The sequence below is a fragment of the Lagenorhynchus albirostris genome, chromosome 13, assembly GCF_949774975.1.
Source record: "Lagenorhynchus albirostris chromosome 13, mLagAlb1.1, whole genome shotgun sequence".
Taxonomy (NCBI): Eukaryota; Metazoa; Chordata; class Mammalia; order Artiodactyla; family Delphinidae; genus Lagenorhynchus; species Lagenorhynchus albirostris.
In genome coordinates, this window is record NC_083107.1 from 53,773,674 (window position 1) to 53,786,757 (window position 13,084).

Here is a 13,084-nt window from a genome sequence, read left to right on the forward strand (position 1 = left end):
CCAGCATCAGAATCACCTGGGGTGCAGATTCCTGGGTCCACTCACATCTATAATATCAGGGACTCTGGGGACAAGACTTAGTTGAATTTTTAAACGATTCCCCAAGGTGGTTTTTATGAACACCAAAAATTAAGACCTTCTAGCATAGGTAATGAAGACACCATAAACTAAAATTCAGTTTCCCTACTTCTGCACCTTGGGAAGACAGATAATAAGAAAAAGAAGTAGACCCATTTAGATTTTGCCTCTCCCTTGTCCCCTTTATTATCAGTATGGGATCATACAGTCCTCAGGAAATATTTCTTCAATGACTTATAAAATCTGTTTCTTTAAATCATACTCCTTTGCCTGACACACCTTATATAGGGGTAAGGGAATCTAGGATCCCAGCTTCCAAAACAGGAATCATGCTAAAGATCATAAAAATGGAGACATCTAGGGACCCTTGTCTTGAGAATCCAAGCAACCGCAAAGGGCATCAGAGAATTTTCTTGGTCTGCTTGATGTCCTTCTCACTTTCCCTTGGTTGACCTCAAAATTAATACAAAGCACAATCATTTAGTTGGGCTCATCATGCATTCTTTGAATCACTAAAAATAAGGATGTTTTGAATACTGTTCTAGGTGCTGAGAATATAACAGGGATCAAAAAGATTTTAGGTTAACTTTGTTATATACTTTATCTAATTAAAACACTAAAACAATAGAGAAGGTCCAAGAAGATTCACAAAATTGTTGTGTACCATTATAACATATAATGTGTCAGAAACATTGAGTACCATCATAGTGGGCTCTTCTACAAACTAGCTATGTGGCTTCAGCTAGTAACTAAGCTATCTTCAGCTAGTCAACAAGCCTTGGTTTGCCCTTCTGTAAAATAGCAATCACAACATCTTCCAAAGTCAGATGAAGAGCTTTAGACACTCTCAGTAATAATACAAAGCACTCCCCAATACATAATTTAAAATGGAAATAATACTAAACGTAATGTAGAAAAGGTTCTAATTTTTCCAATGTTGACTATAGTATTCTCAAGTTCTTTTTTAAATAAGACATCAGATATCAATTTTTTCCAAATTTGGGTGCCCCAGTTTTGCTGGGGCACTAAGCCCACACTTGGTAATCCAGTGCTGCCTACTTCACGTGACTATTTTAAAGATTAAATGAGATATGGTATATAATAGCACCAAATACAGTGCCTGTCACAGTTGAATCAGAATATATGTCATAGAGAAGAAATTTCATTTATTCATTCAGCATATTTACGTGCCTGTTATATGCAGATGACTATATTCTCTATATTCTCTGACAAGGAGCTTCAGAATCAAACTTCAAGTAGTCTGATTTGAGCAGAATGATCCTCTCCCTTCTTAACCACTGGAAATGTTCCACTAATAAACCTGTTTTCTTAAAATAATTTCACCAGCTCCACTCTACAAATATGTATTAAGCGTTCACTGTGAATCAGGTATTATGGTAGGTGATAGGCATTGCTGCCTGTGGAATTAATTAACTGATATTGTGGTATAATAAGAAATATATATTTGGTCTTCATCCAAACATAGTTTTGCAGCCATGTTTCTGTTTTATGTATGCACGCACAGATGAAAGTAAAATCAAGCAGAGGCAAAACCAAGAAATCTTTGCAGATACCAGTAGGTCCTCAACGCACCTAGCTCTTTCATTCCCAAGCCATTAAAGACCTTAGGCTCTGAGACACCAGGGCTTCACAGCTTTCTAACTTCCATTAAGATTAAGTGGATCTGGTGCCATGGATGATACTTGAACTGAAGTTTATCCCTAAGGTCATGTAACTCTCAAAGCTTGCATGAATCAGAGTTGGGCAAGAAACAGTTGGTGCAACCAAATTAGGAATTTTGAGGAGAGTGTAATAAAGGGACTATTTTCAAAGATGCAGGCAGGGTAGAGATAAATCATAAAGTCTAATCCCCTCAGGCTAGTAATAGGGAAGCATGGTATCACCTCTGTTCCTGAAGGGATGAGAGTAGGAAGGGCTTCCAGAAACCTGTACCTGGAAAGCGTTGTATGCAGAGGGTTCCGTGACAAGAACTCTGACCTGTGGTGAAGGACAAAGTAAGCCCTCTTCAAGTAGGGGATAAATACCCCAGCCTCACTCTCCTCCCTCCCTTTGATCTCCCACAGGTGCTACCCATTGGCCAAACCCAACTGGAGCCTGTTGATGCTATCCATATAGGTCACAGAACAAGATGGAGAAATGGAGGGACACCTGGATGTCTAGAGGGACACCAAGAGATATCCAACACACATATATTTGAAGACAACAAGCACACACATATCATTTATTTCTAGTTATAGAATTCGTCTTTTTCCGTAGTTGAAGAAAATTCAAGTCATAAAACAAAGAAGAAAAATGTTCGAAGAAATCCCTAAATCAAAGATCTCAAAGTCTGAGGACCCTTGAGGGTCTACAAGGTCAAAACTATTTTCACAATGATATTAAGACATTATTTACCTGTTTCACTCCTGTTCTTTCACAAGAATACAGTGGAGCTTTCCAGGGGCTATATAACAGTATGTTGCTTTTGCAACATACTGAATGCAAAAGCAAATACAGATTCCAACTGTCTTTTTTTGTTTTTTTAACTAGGATTTTTTTTTTTTTTTTTGGCTGTGTTGGGTCTTTGTTGCTGCATGTGGGCTTTCTCTAGTTGCAGCGAGTGGGGGCTACTCTTTGTTGTGGTGCATGAGCTTCTCATTGCAGTGGCTTCTCTTGTTGCAGAGCATGGGCTCTAGGCAGGCGGACTTCAGTAGTTGTGGCTCATGGGCTCTAGAGTGCAGGCTCAGTAGTTGTGGCGCATGGGCTTAGTTGCTCCGCAGCATGTGGGATCTTCCCGGACCAGGGATCGAACCTGTGTCCCCTGCATTGGCAGGCCGATTCTTATCCATGGTGCCAACAGGGAAACCCCTCCAACTGTCTTTTATTAAGCCAGAGTTTAAAGAGATTTGCAAAAATATAAGACAATGTCTCCTTCCTCACTAATATTTTTGTTATTACAGAAAATAGTGATGTGTCACCAAAAAATGCTATTTATGTAACATATACTATAAATTGATATTTTTAAATTTCTCAATTTTAATTTATAGTATAATAAATATTTATAGATATAACCCACACAGACAAAAGCTCTTTGGATACTCAATAATTTATAAGAGTGCAAAGGGATACTGACATCAGACTGTTTGAGAACTGCTCTAAATCATACTCCACCTAGGGCCAGCTCCAAAAGTAAGCCAGTGGTAGTTTAATGAGCTGAGGAGTAGGAGGATGGGAAGAAAAGGATGACCCAGAAGCTAATATACCTGCCTCCCTTCTCTCCACTCTCTTTTCTTCCCCTTTACCTATTTTTAAGCCTTTTCAGATTTCCTCTCCCTATTGAATCCCTGTAGCACTTTGCTGCTGCAATCCTACCGCACTTACCCTATCCTACCTCATATTTTAATTATTTAGGTAATTTATAATTCCAACATGCTACCCCGTCTGAAGGACACGTGTATGAGCACATGTGCACACACACACACACACACCCCCAATGAGAAGTTCTTAACCTGAGGTCCACAGAGTCCAAGGGGATTGAATTCACAAGTTTATGAATTTGGAGGGGAAAAAAGTTACACATTTATTTTTATTAACCTCTAACTGAAATTTAGCCTTTCTTTCTTATGAATGTAGACAACATACCACAGTAGCAGTAACTGTACTGTGACTTTATCATCATCATAGATTACTGATCTCTTTATATCACATTAGAGTTGTTACAGAGCTCTCGAAATATTTACAATCAACACTATTTTGAAATTACAGGAATTATTAGACTCACCATTAGATCTTTTTATTCATGAAGAAACATATATACCACTGTATCACAAATTTGCTTCTTTAATAAGTTTGATGACTATTTCAATATAACTGGTTTCCTTTGAAATCTTATGAACTTTATTTTATGTATTTTAAAACATTATCCTGGGAAGGGATCCACAGGATTCACCAAAGGAACCCTTTGCAAAAAAAAAGAAAAGAAAAGAAAAGAACTCTGAGGAGTAATAATCCTGGTGAGACAGTAATCTCCAGTTCAGCAAAGACATTACTTCTTTTGTTGTACATCGTACACAGTGGCTGCTCAATAATCACTTATTGAATTGAATTCGGGGGATCTCGAGTGGTTCACTGGATGATTTCCCCTTCCTCAACACCACTCTGCCAAGGCTGGGCAGGCCCTGCCCTGCTTCCTCTGAAGAGAGGAAGTTGATCAAGCTCTCGCCATCCTGCATGCAATCCCCACAGCCTTGGAGGCCAAAGCTGGCTGCCTCAGAGCTAGATGCGCCTCTGTGTTTTAAAGTGAGTGTCATGCATAAGAGATCATTGAGATTATGGTTACAACACAGGGGGTGTTATCAGAAACACTTTTTACTTGGAGCCCAGCGATATAAATTCTGCAAAACTACAAAATGTTTAAACATGCTTGGCTGTATAAAACTACTATCAGGCATTTATGTTGAGCATTTATGCCCAAACTCATTTACATTATTCATTTGCTTTGTTATATTTTGTTTTCTTTTTACAGTAAACTGTACATTTCTGCCAACTTTTCGTCTTTTGCTTCTTGGTAGCACTTCCATTTGCTTATGCAATCTGGTAGTTTGCTCATGTTTCAGAAACCTAAAGGGAAACATTGGGCTACACCTTATTTTTCTTCCACACCTGCAAGTACTCCTTTCCTGTTTACCTTGTCTGAAAGCTCTTTATCTCCTGCTATTAAAGCTGGATACGAGTGCTGATCTTGAGAATCTAAGCAGACTATCAGGATGAAGCAGTCATCAAGGTGATGAGCACAGGAGTAAAGTCACAGGTTGGTTATATTAGCGACAAGTATGGAGGGATACAGTTGTAAGAAAACTCTCAAATGAAAAATTCATGATGAAAGAGACATGCCGGACTTGAATGCTATTAGTTTAAAATGTTTCATAAGGCCCACATTTAATGTCCTTTAGATAAAGGCCTTATGTTTCTGGAAAATAGCAGAGACCCCAGCAGTTAGATAACTAGTCCAGAGGCAGGTATCTTATCGGGACCTGGCCACAGAAAGATTGAAGATCAGGGTTGAGAAATTCAGGCTCTGAGGCCAAGTAGAAACGGCGACAGAAGAGGAAGCCAGAGAATCGGAGAACAGCGAGGGGAGATCAGCAGCAGAAATGAATGGAAACCAAACCAGTGAGAGGCCAAACTAGGGTTTCTTATGTTTTCCCTGCCTGGGACCAGAACTTGTCTCAAAGTCCCAGAGTGGGTTCAAACCTTAGACAAGGGTTACGGAAGGTACAAGGCCGCAGAGGGGCTGGGGAAGCAAGGACAGGAAGTCCCTTCCAAGTGAGAGTTTCCAGAGTCTCCATGGTTGGTTTTTGTTTTGCTTTGTCTTTCAAAATTTTTCATTAGGGAAATTTTCAGACACACACAAAAATAGACAGTGATATTACATAACGAACCCCATGTACCTACCACATAGCTTAAACAGTTCTCAACATTTGGACTATATTGCTTCAACCATCCTTCCCCTGAACTTCTTTAAGTTTCAGTTTTTAGCCCTCTGATTTCTATACCATCTTCCTCAGAAATTTGTCCCATTCTTGTGACTCCCGCTACTGCCTCAGTGAATCTGAGCCTCAAATGTGGAGCGGAAGCCCCTTCCTTTGAAGAACCTCACTTAGTTGATGTCTAGGGGGAGGTTTAGTTACCCTCCAGCCCCAGAGATTACTCTTGGTTAGTCTAAACTATCTATGATAATTTCATTCCCCTTAGGGTGATTTGGTTTAGGAATGTGCATGTGATGCAAATCAGGCTAGCTAGTGACACTTGAGGGGCAAGAGGCAGGAAACGGGAGGTTCTAAAGAGTTGTTCTTACCCTTATAAGGGAACATGAAAAAGGTATGCTCTTTTGTTGGAGCCAAACTGCCTGCAGTTGTATCTCAGTGATGCCACTCACTAGCTGGGTAACTCTGAACAAGTTACATAACTTCCACACCTCAATTTTCTTATCTGTAAAATAGGATGACAGAAACAATTCATGGCGTTGTTGTTGTAAGGAACAAAGGAATTAATATATGTAAAGTGTTTAGAACAGTATCTGGCCTATCAAAAGTGTGAAGTAGGGACTTCCCTGGTGGCACAGTGGTTAAGAATCTGCCTGCCAATGCAGGAGACATGGGTTCGAGCCCTGGTCCAGGATGATCCCACATGCCGTGGAGTAACTAAGCCTGTGCACCACAACTCCTGAGCCTGCGCTCTAGAGCCCGCGAGCCACAACTACTGAAGCCTGTGTGCCTAGAGCCCATGCTCCACAACAAGAGAAGCCAACACAATGAGAAGCCCGCACACAGCAATGAAAGAGGAGCCCCCGCTCACCGCAATTAGAGAAAGCCAGCGTGCAGCAACAAAGACCCAATGCAGCCAAATAAATAAATACATAAATAAATAAAAGTATGAAGTAAATTTTAGCTATTATTATTATTTTATAAGGATGTGATGCTTGGAGCTGTGGCAGCCATTTGTGACTATGGAGGGGCAAGCTTGAGGAGAAAGACCAGCTCACTGCGCATGAGAGGAAATGTAGAAAGGACCTTAATCAAGTTACTGAATTAAACAACCTTGGAATCATTCTATCCCTGAATTTCTCAGTAAGGGAGAGAATAATTTTCCTTATTATATGTGTCTCTTTGGTTGAATTTTCTATTATTCATAGCCCAAAACATCCTAATTGATACATATGCCCCAAATAAGATTTCTTTTCCCCAAAGCTTGCTCAAGTTTATTGCCTCTTTCAAGGCACTGCGATTTCCCCATTCAGTCTTCTATATAATTCCCCATAACAAGCCAGTTTTGTCAATGTTTTTATAGTGTTTTTTTGGTTTTTTATAAATTTATTTATTTATTTTTAGCTGTGTTGGGTCTTTGGTGCTGTGCACAGGCTTTCTCTAGTTGTGGCGAGCGGGGGCTACTCTTTGTTGTGGTGTGGGGGCTTCTCATGGCAGTGGCTTCTCTTGTTGCAGAGCCCAGGCTCTAGGTGCGCAGGCTTCAGTAGTTGTGGCACACGGGCTCAGCAGTTGTGGCTTGCGGGTTCTAGAGCACAGGCTCAGTAGTTGTGGCGCACAGGCTTAGCTGCTCTGCGGCATGTGGGATCTTCCCAGGCCAGGGCTTGAACCCGTGTCCCTTGCATTGGCAGGCAGATTCTTAACCACTGCGCCACCAGGGAAGCCCTTGTCAATGTTTCTTTCCAACTTTTTCTTTCTCTCCATTAACAAAGTTACTCTTACTGGCAAAACAAAAAATAGTGCAGTTAATGCCTTCATGAGAAGTGAGGGGCTCATATAATGTAAAAATATTGGTCATGGCCATCTCTGTCTTATTCACAGAGTCTAGCACATAGTAGGTATTCAATATCTATTTGTTGAATGAATGAATGGAGGGATGGATGAGGCATTTTCCAAGTGAAGATTTTTCAGTGAATAATTTTTCAGAAAAAGAAATCTTCCTCTGCCAAATAAGTTTGTTTATTTGATTAACCATTAAATAAAGTTGCTCCAGGACTTCTCAGAGCCTTCTCTACGCTTCTATGCATTAAGAATCAAGAGGAGACACTACTGTTCAGTGCTTCCCTAACTTAATTGACTAGAGAGGCATTTGTTTTCCAGTCACCATTTTCTGGAGTTCCACAGAACATAACTGGAAAAATGTTTAAGGCAGTGTATTTTTAATGAACACGATAACATTAGCTAACAAATGAAATTATACTTGAATAGAAATCAACTGTAGTTGGATTTTCCTTAAAAATACAGGGGCAGCATTCTGAAATTGGTACCCGCCTCCCACTTTTATATGGGACTGAGTCTACATGATAATACAGTAGGTGAAATTCCATAAATATCCCAAGGTCTCTGTAAGTTAACTCAGATATCCTATACTCAAATGCCTACAGAGGCCAAGAAGTAACTGAGTGAAGCACGTGAGTATAAGAAAACATACAGCACTAGCATGATATTAAATGGCAGTTGGTCCTCAGTATCCGTGTCAGGGAATAACAGGTATCCAGCTAATGGGCCAGCTAATTCACCACTCTGGCTAAGTAGTGAATAAAGGCCCAGTGGCAAAAGCATTCCTCTTTTTTATTTTTTTCCCAAGAGAAACCTCACATCTGGACTTTTATGTAAATTTCCCAGTTTTTCAATATTAAGAATTAATTCAATTCCTTTTTAAAAATTGCCTGGGCCAAACACACCTCTGTCAGTTTTAGACCAATCAGCCTATCAACAGCATCTTTTATGGTCCATCCTCATAACTGAAAAAACACCTGTAAACTCAGATTACACAGAACAGTGAGCAATCACTCATGCTAAATTTCTGTGGCTTAATCTTTAACAGAGCAAAGAATTTTCTGGAGTTTAGGTATCCTAAAGTGCATGATGAAAGAAAAAAAAAAGAGACATTTTACCATTTTATCTATTATAAGCTTAATAGTTAATATTCATATACATTTTATATATTCATGTAACATATGTACAGATATAAAATTTCAATTTAACACTTTGAAACAGTAGTTTCTCAGAAAAATTAAGCCATCATTTATATCCTAAGTAGATCATGCTGTCACTTCTAACTACTACTACAGCAAATAATTCTTACATCACTTCATTGGGTTGATTTTTAACAGTTGACCATTAAAACAATCCTTTTAGAAAAGTTCTGTTGTCTGAATGCCATCAGTGTCTTGTTTCTCAGATTAGCAATTTTATACTCTAGAGAAGAAATGTAAACAGATGGATATTTTAATATTAATAGATCATAGTATTTGTCAAATTTACCCTGTATAATTTAGATTGCTGTTTTGTTCATAAAAAGAGAAAGCCCTGGCATTTATTAATAGCAGGTAATAGGAACAGAACTGTTGGTCTCAAACAGTTTTTGCCAATGACAGCTTTAGGCAGTAGAGAAAACTCTAGAAAAATCTACACCCTATACTTGCTTTCCTATATACTCATTCTCATTTCCCAATGGAAAAAGAGTTGCAGACAGATAACAAGGAAGTAGCACTCAATGGGAAAGTTGGGGGAGATTATGTATGCATCTATTTCTGCAATTCTAGTATGACTTATTTATTATTTAAACAATGTGTACATATTCTGAAGTCTAAATATTGTAAAATTCCATGCTAAAACACTACTGATGCAAACATATAGTACTGCATGTTGTTAGTTAATCAAAACCCCTATTGAAGCTTAATTGAGCATGGAATGGAAGAACAGCAACCTTGGAAAACCATAACCAACCTAAAAGAATACTGATGAAGCAATGATAACAAAAGTGTCCTTCCTGAAAATTGTGGGAATTTCCGCCAACCATTTATGTGCATATGCTATAGCTTTGCATGCACCCTATCTTCCTAGAAGAACACTGCATTAGTCCTCACTAAATTCTAACAAATCACTAATTTTAGCTTATGAATATCAGAACCTCATAACCCTCGATAACTCAGCAGGTTTCAAGTAGGCCTTAGTTTTATGTGAAAAAGAACGTCATTAAAATTGGCTAAGATAATGCTTATAAGAACCAGGGACGAGCTTCCCTGGTGTCGCAGTGATTGAGAGCCCGCCTGCCGATGCAGGGGACGCGGGTTTGTGCCCCGGTCCGGGAGGATCCCACATGCCGCGAAGCGGCTGGGCCCGTGAGCCATGGCCGCTGAGCCTGCGCGTCCGGAGCCTGTGCTCTGCAACGGGAGAGGCCACAGCAGTGAGAGGCCCGCGTACCACCAAAAAAAAAAAAAAAAAAAAAAGAACCAGGGACCATACTTCTGAGAATGACTTCATGGCCTGCCTAATTCCGTACAATGTGCAGAGAGATCATCTGTTCATCTCCCTTATATGTTGGAGGCCCTCGTGGAGGGGCCCAGATTAGCTTTTACATGAGGCCTATTTTACCAGCTGCCACTAGTTACTGGCTACCATATTAGCTCAGACCAACATCTCCTCACACCTAAAGAACCTAACAGCTACTGGCAATGAAAGTTACCAGCCCCTGCATTAGTAGCTAGCACCTCTAATGGTGTGCAAAGTTAATCAAAGGAACCTAAGAGCTCACAGTTCAGGCATACAAAAAAGCATTGGGCAGCCATTCAGGATCTAGTCTTAGACACATCTCTGCACCATCTCTGAGGCCTTGAACTTTCTTTGAATTGTACCAGACCCAAGGACACCACCTGCCATATTCAGAATAGCACCTGCCAACTGCAACCTTATGGGTCTCAGAGTTTCCCCTTGTAACTCTGCAACCATTTTGGACCCCAACTAATCATTATGTAACAAGCACCTGTACTTCTTGCCAGCTCCAATTATAATTCTTGATAAACAATTCATGTAATTAATGTACCGTTGCTGTTTTCGCCTTTAAAAGCCTCCTCCGCTTTGTATAATCAAGTGCTTTTTGAATCTGTGTCTCCTGGGCTGCAGTCCTAACAAACCCCAAATACAAAGTGGGGGAGGCTTATAAAGGCCCCAAGTAAGCACCTTTTAATTTCAATTAGGTCTCCATTTCTGAAATTTTGGTTAACATAGCTATTTTCAATATTTCAAAAAACCTAAAGGAAATCATGCATTTACTTGTAATATTGTGGCATTGACCACATTTCTTACTTTTAGTCTGGAATTATGCCAACTCAATGAAGAAGTACCAGTATTCTCCAAGAGATCTGAAGTTTAGAATGACAGTTTTATATCTTTGATTTATAAAACATGTAAACTCCTCCTCACTTCCATGTCTTTGCTCATTTTGATTCACTCAACTGTAATCTTTTAATTCTTCCTTTTCAAATCCTCCCCATTTTTAAAGGATAGGCTCAAGATCCCACTAGTGCAGTCCTCAGAGATCTCCCATTACTCTTAAATTCTCCAACACTCGTTATTATCCTAATTTCTTAACATGTGCTAATCCTAATCCCAAACGCTGTATTCTTGTCTTCTCCATCACTTTTGAATCAGCATTGCATGAATGCAATGTTATCAACTGAGTAGATACTCAACAAATGAATAAAACTCACTTTTTGAATGAAACTGATTTGAATTTGTAGGACAGTTGACCGAAGTTCATCTATTTAATTTACATAATTTGTGGTGTCCTTAAAAAAAAAACTGAGGTTAAGCAGAAGTTTACACACTTGATTTTTATCTCTCTAACCTTTTTATTATGAACTTATTCATACATGGAGACAAATTTAAGAAAATTACAATGAATATCTGTATACTCTCCACCCAGATCAAACAATTTTTATGATTTTACCATATTTATTTCATCACTCACAAAAGAACTATCTATACATATTTTATACTGTCGCTGAATCATTTAAAAATAAATTGCAGGTATCATAACACTTACCTCTTAAATATCGGGTTGGCCAAAAAGTTCATTCGGGTTTTTCCGGAAGATGTTACCCAATGTAAATTAGTAATTAATTCACTTATGTCATTCAATATCCAGTTCTTATTCAATTTTCCCCCATTGTCCCAAGAATATCTCTTCTATTTGTTTTTTTCCTAAACGGGATCCAATAAAGTTGTATGCATTGCATTTGTTTGTTATATCTTGTAGAGGAGGAAATGGTTTTCCATGTTTTGGGGTAGTGTGCCCTGGGTCCCGTCAATCTCTTTACATGCTTTTATTTATTTATTTATTTATTTTGCGGTACACGGGCCTCTCACTGTTGTGGCCTCTCCCGTTGCGGAGCACAGGCTCTGGACGCGCAGGCTCAGCGGTCATGGCTCACGGGCCCAGCCGCTCCGCGGCATGTGGGATCTTCCCGGACCGGGGCACGAACCCGTGTCCCCTGCATCAGCAGGCGGACTCTCAACCACTGCGCCACCAGGGAAGCCCTCTTTACATGCTTTTAATCTAAAAGAGTCCTCCCTCTTTCTTTCTTTTTTTTTTTTAACATCTTTATTGGAGTATAATTGCTTTACAATGTTGTGTTAGTCTCTGCTGTATAACAAAGTGAATCAGCTATACGCCGTACGTATATCCCCATATCCCCACACTCTTGGGTCTCCCTCCTCCACTCCTTATCCCACCCCTCTAGGTGGTCGCAAAGCATCAAGCAGATTTCCCTGTGCTATGCAGCTGCTTCCCACTAACTACCTATTTTACATTTGGTAGTGTATATATGTCAGTGTTACTCTCTCACTTCGTGCCAGCTTACCCTTCCCCCTCCCCGTGTCCTCACCATTCCCTACGTCTGTGTCTTTACTCCTGTCCTGCCACTAGGTTCATCAGAACCTTTTTTTCTTTTTTTTTAGATTCCATATATATGTGTTAGCACACAGTATTTTCTTTGTCTTTCTGACTTACTTCACTGTGTATGACAGTCTCTAGGTCCATCCACCTGACTACAAAAAACTAAATTTCGTTTCTTTTTATGGCTGAGTAATATTCCATTGTATATATGTGCCACATCTTCTTTATCCATTCATCTGTTGATGGACACTTAGGTTACTTCCATGCCCTGGCTATTGTAAACAGAGCTGCAATGAATATTGTGCTATATGGGTATATGCCCAATGGTGGGATTGCTGGGTCGTATGGTAGTTCTATTTTTAGTTTTTTGAGGAACCTCTGTACTGTTCTCCATAGTGGCTGTATCAATTTACATTCCCACCAACAGTGCAAGAGGGTTCCCTTTTCTTCACACGCTCTCCAGCATTTATTGTTTGTAGATTTTTTTTGATGGTGGCCATTCTGACTGGTGTGAGGTGATACCTCATTGCAGTTTTGATTTGCATTTCTCTAATGATTAGTGATGTTGAGCATTCTTTCATGTGTTTGTGGGCAATCTGTATATCTTCTTTGGAGAAATGTCTATTTAGGTCTTCTGCCAGTCTTCTGCCTATGTTGTCCTCTAAGAGTTTTATAGTATCTGGCCTTACATGTAGGTGTTTAATCCATTCTGAATTTATTTTTGTATATGGTGTTAGGGAGTGATCTAATCTCATACTTTTACATATAGCTGTCCAGTTTT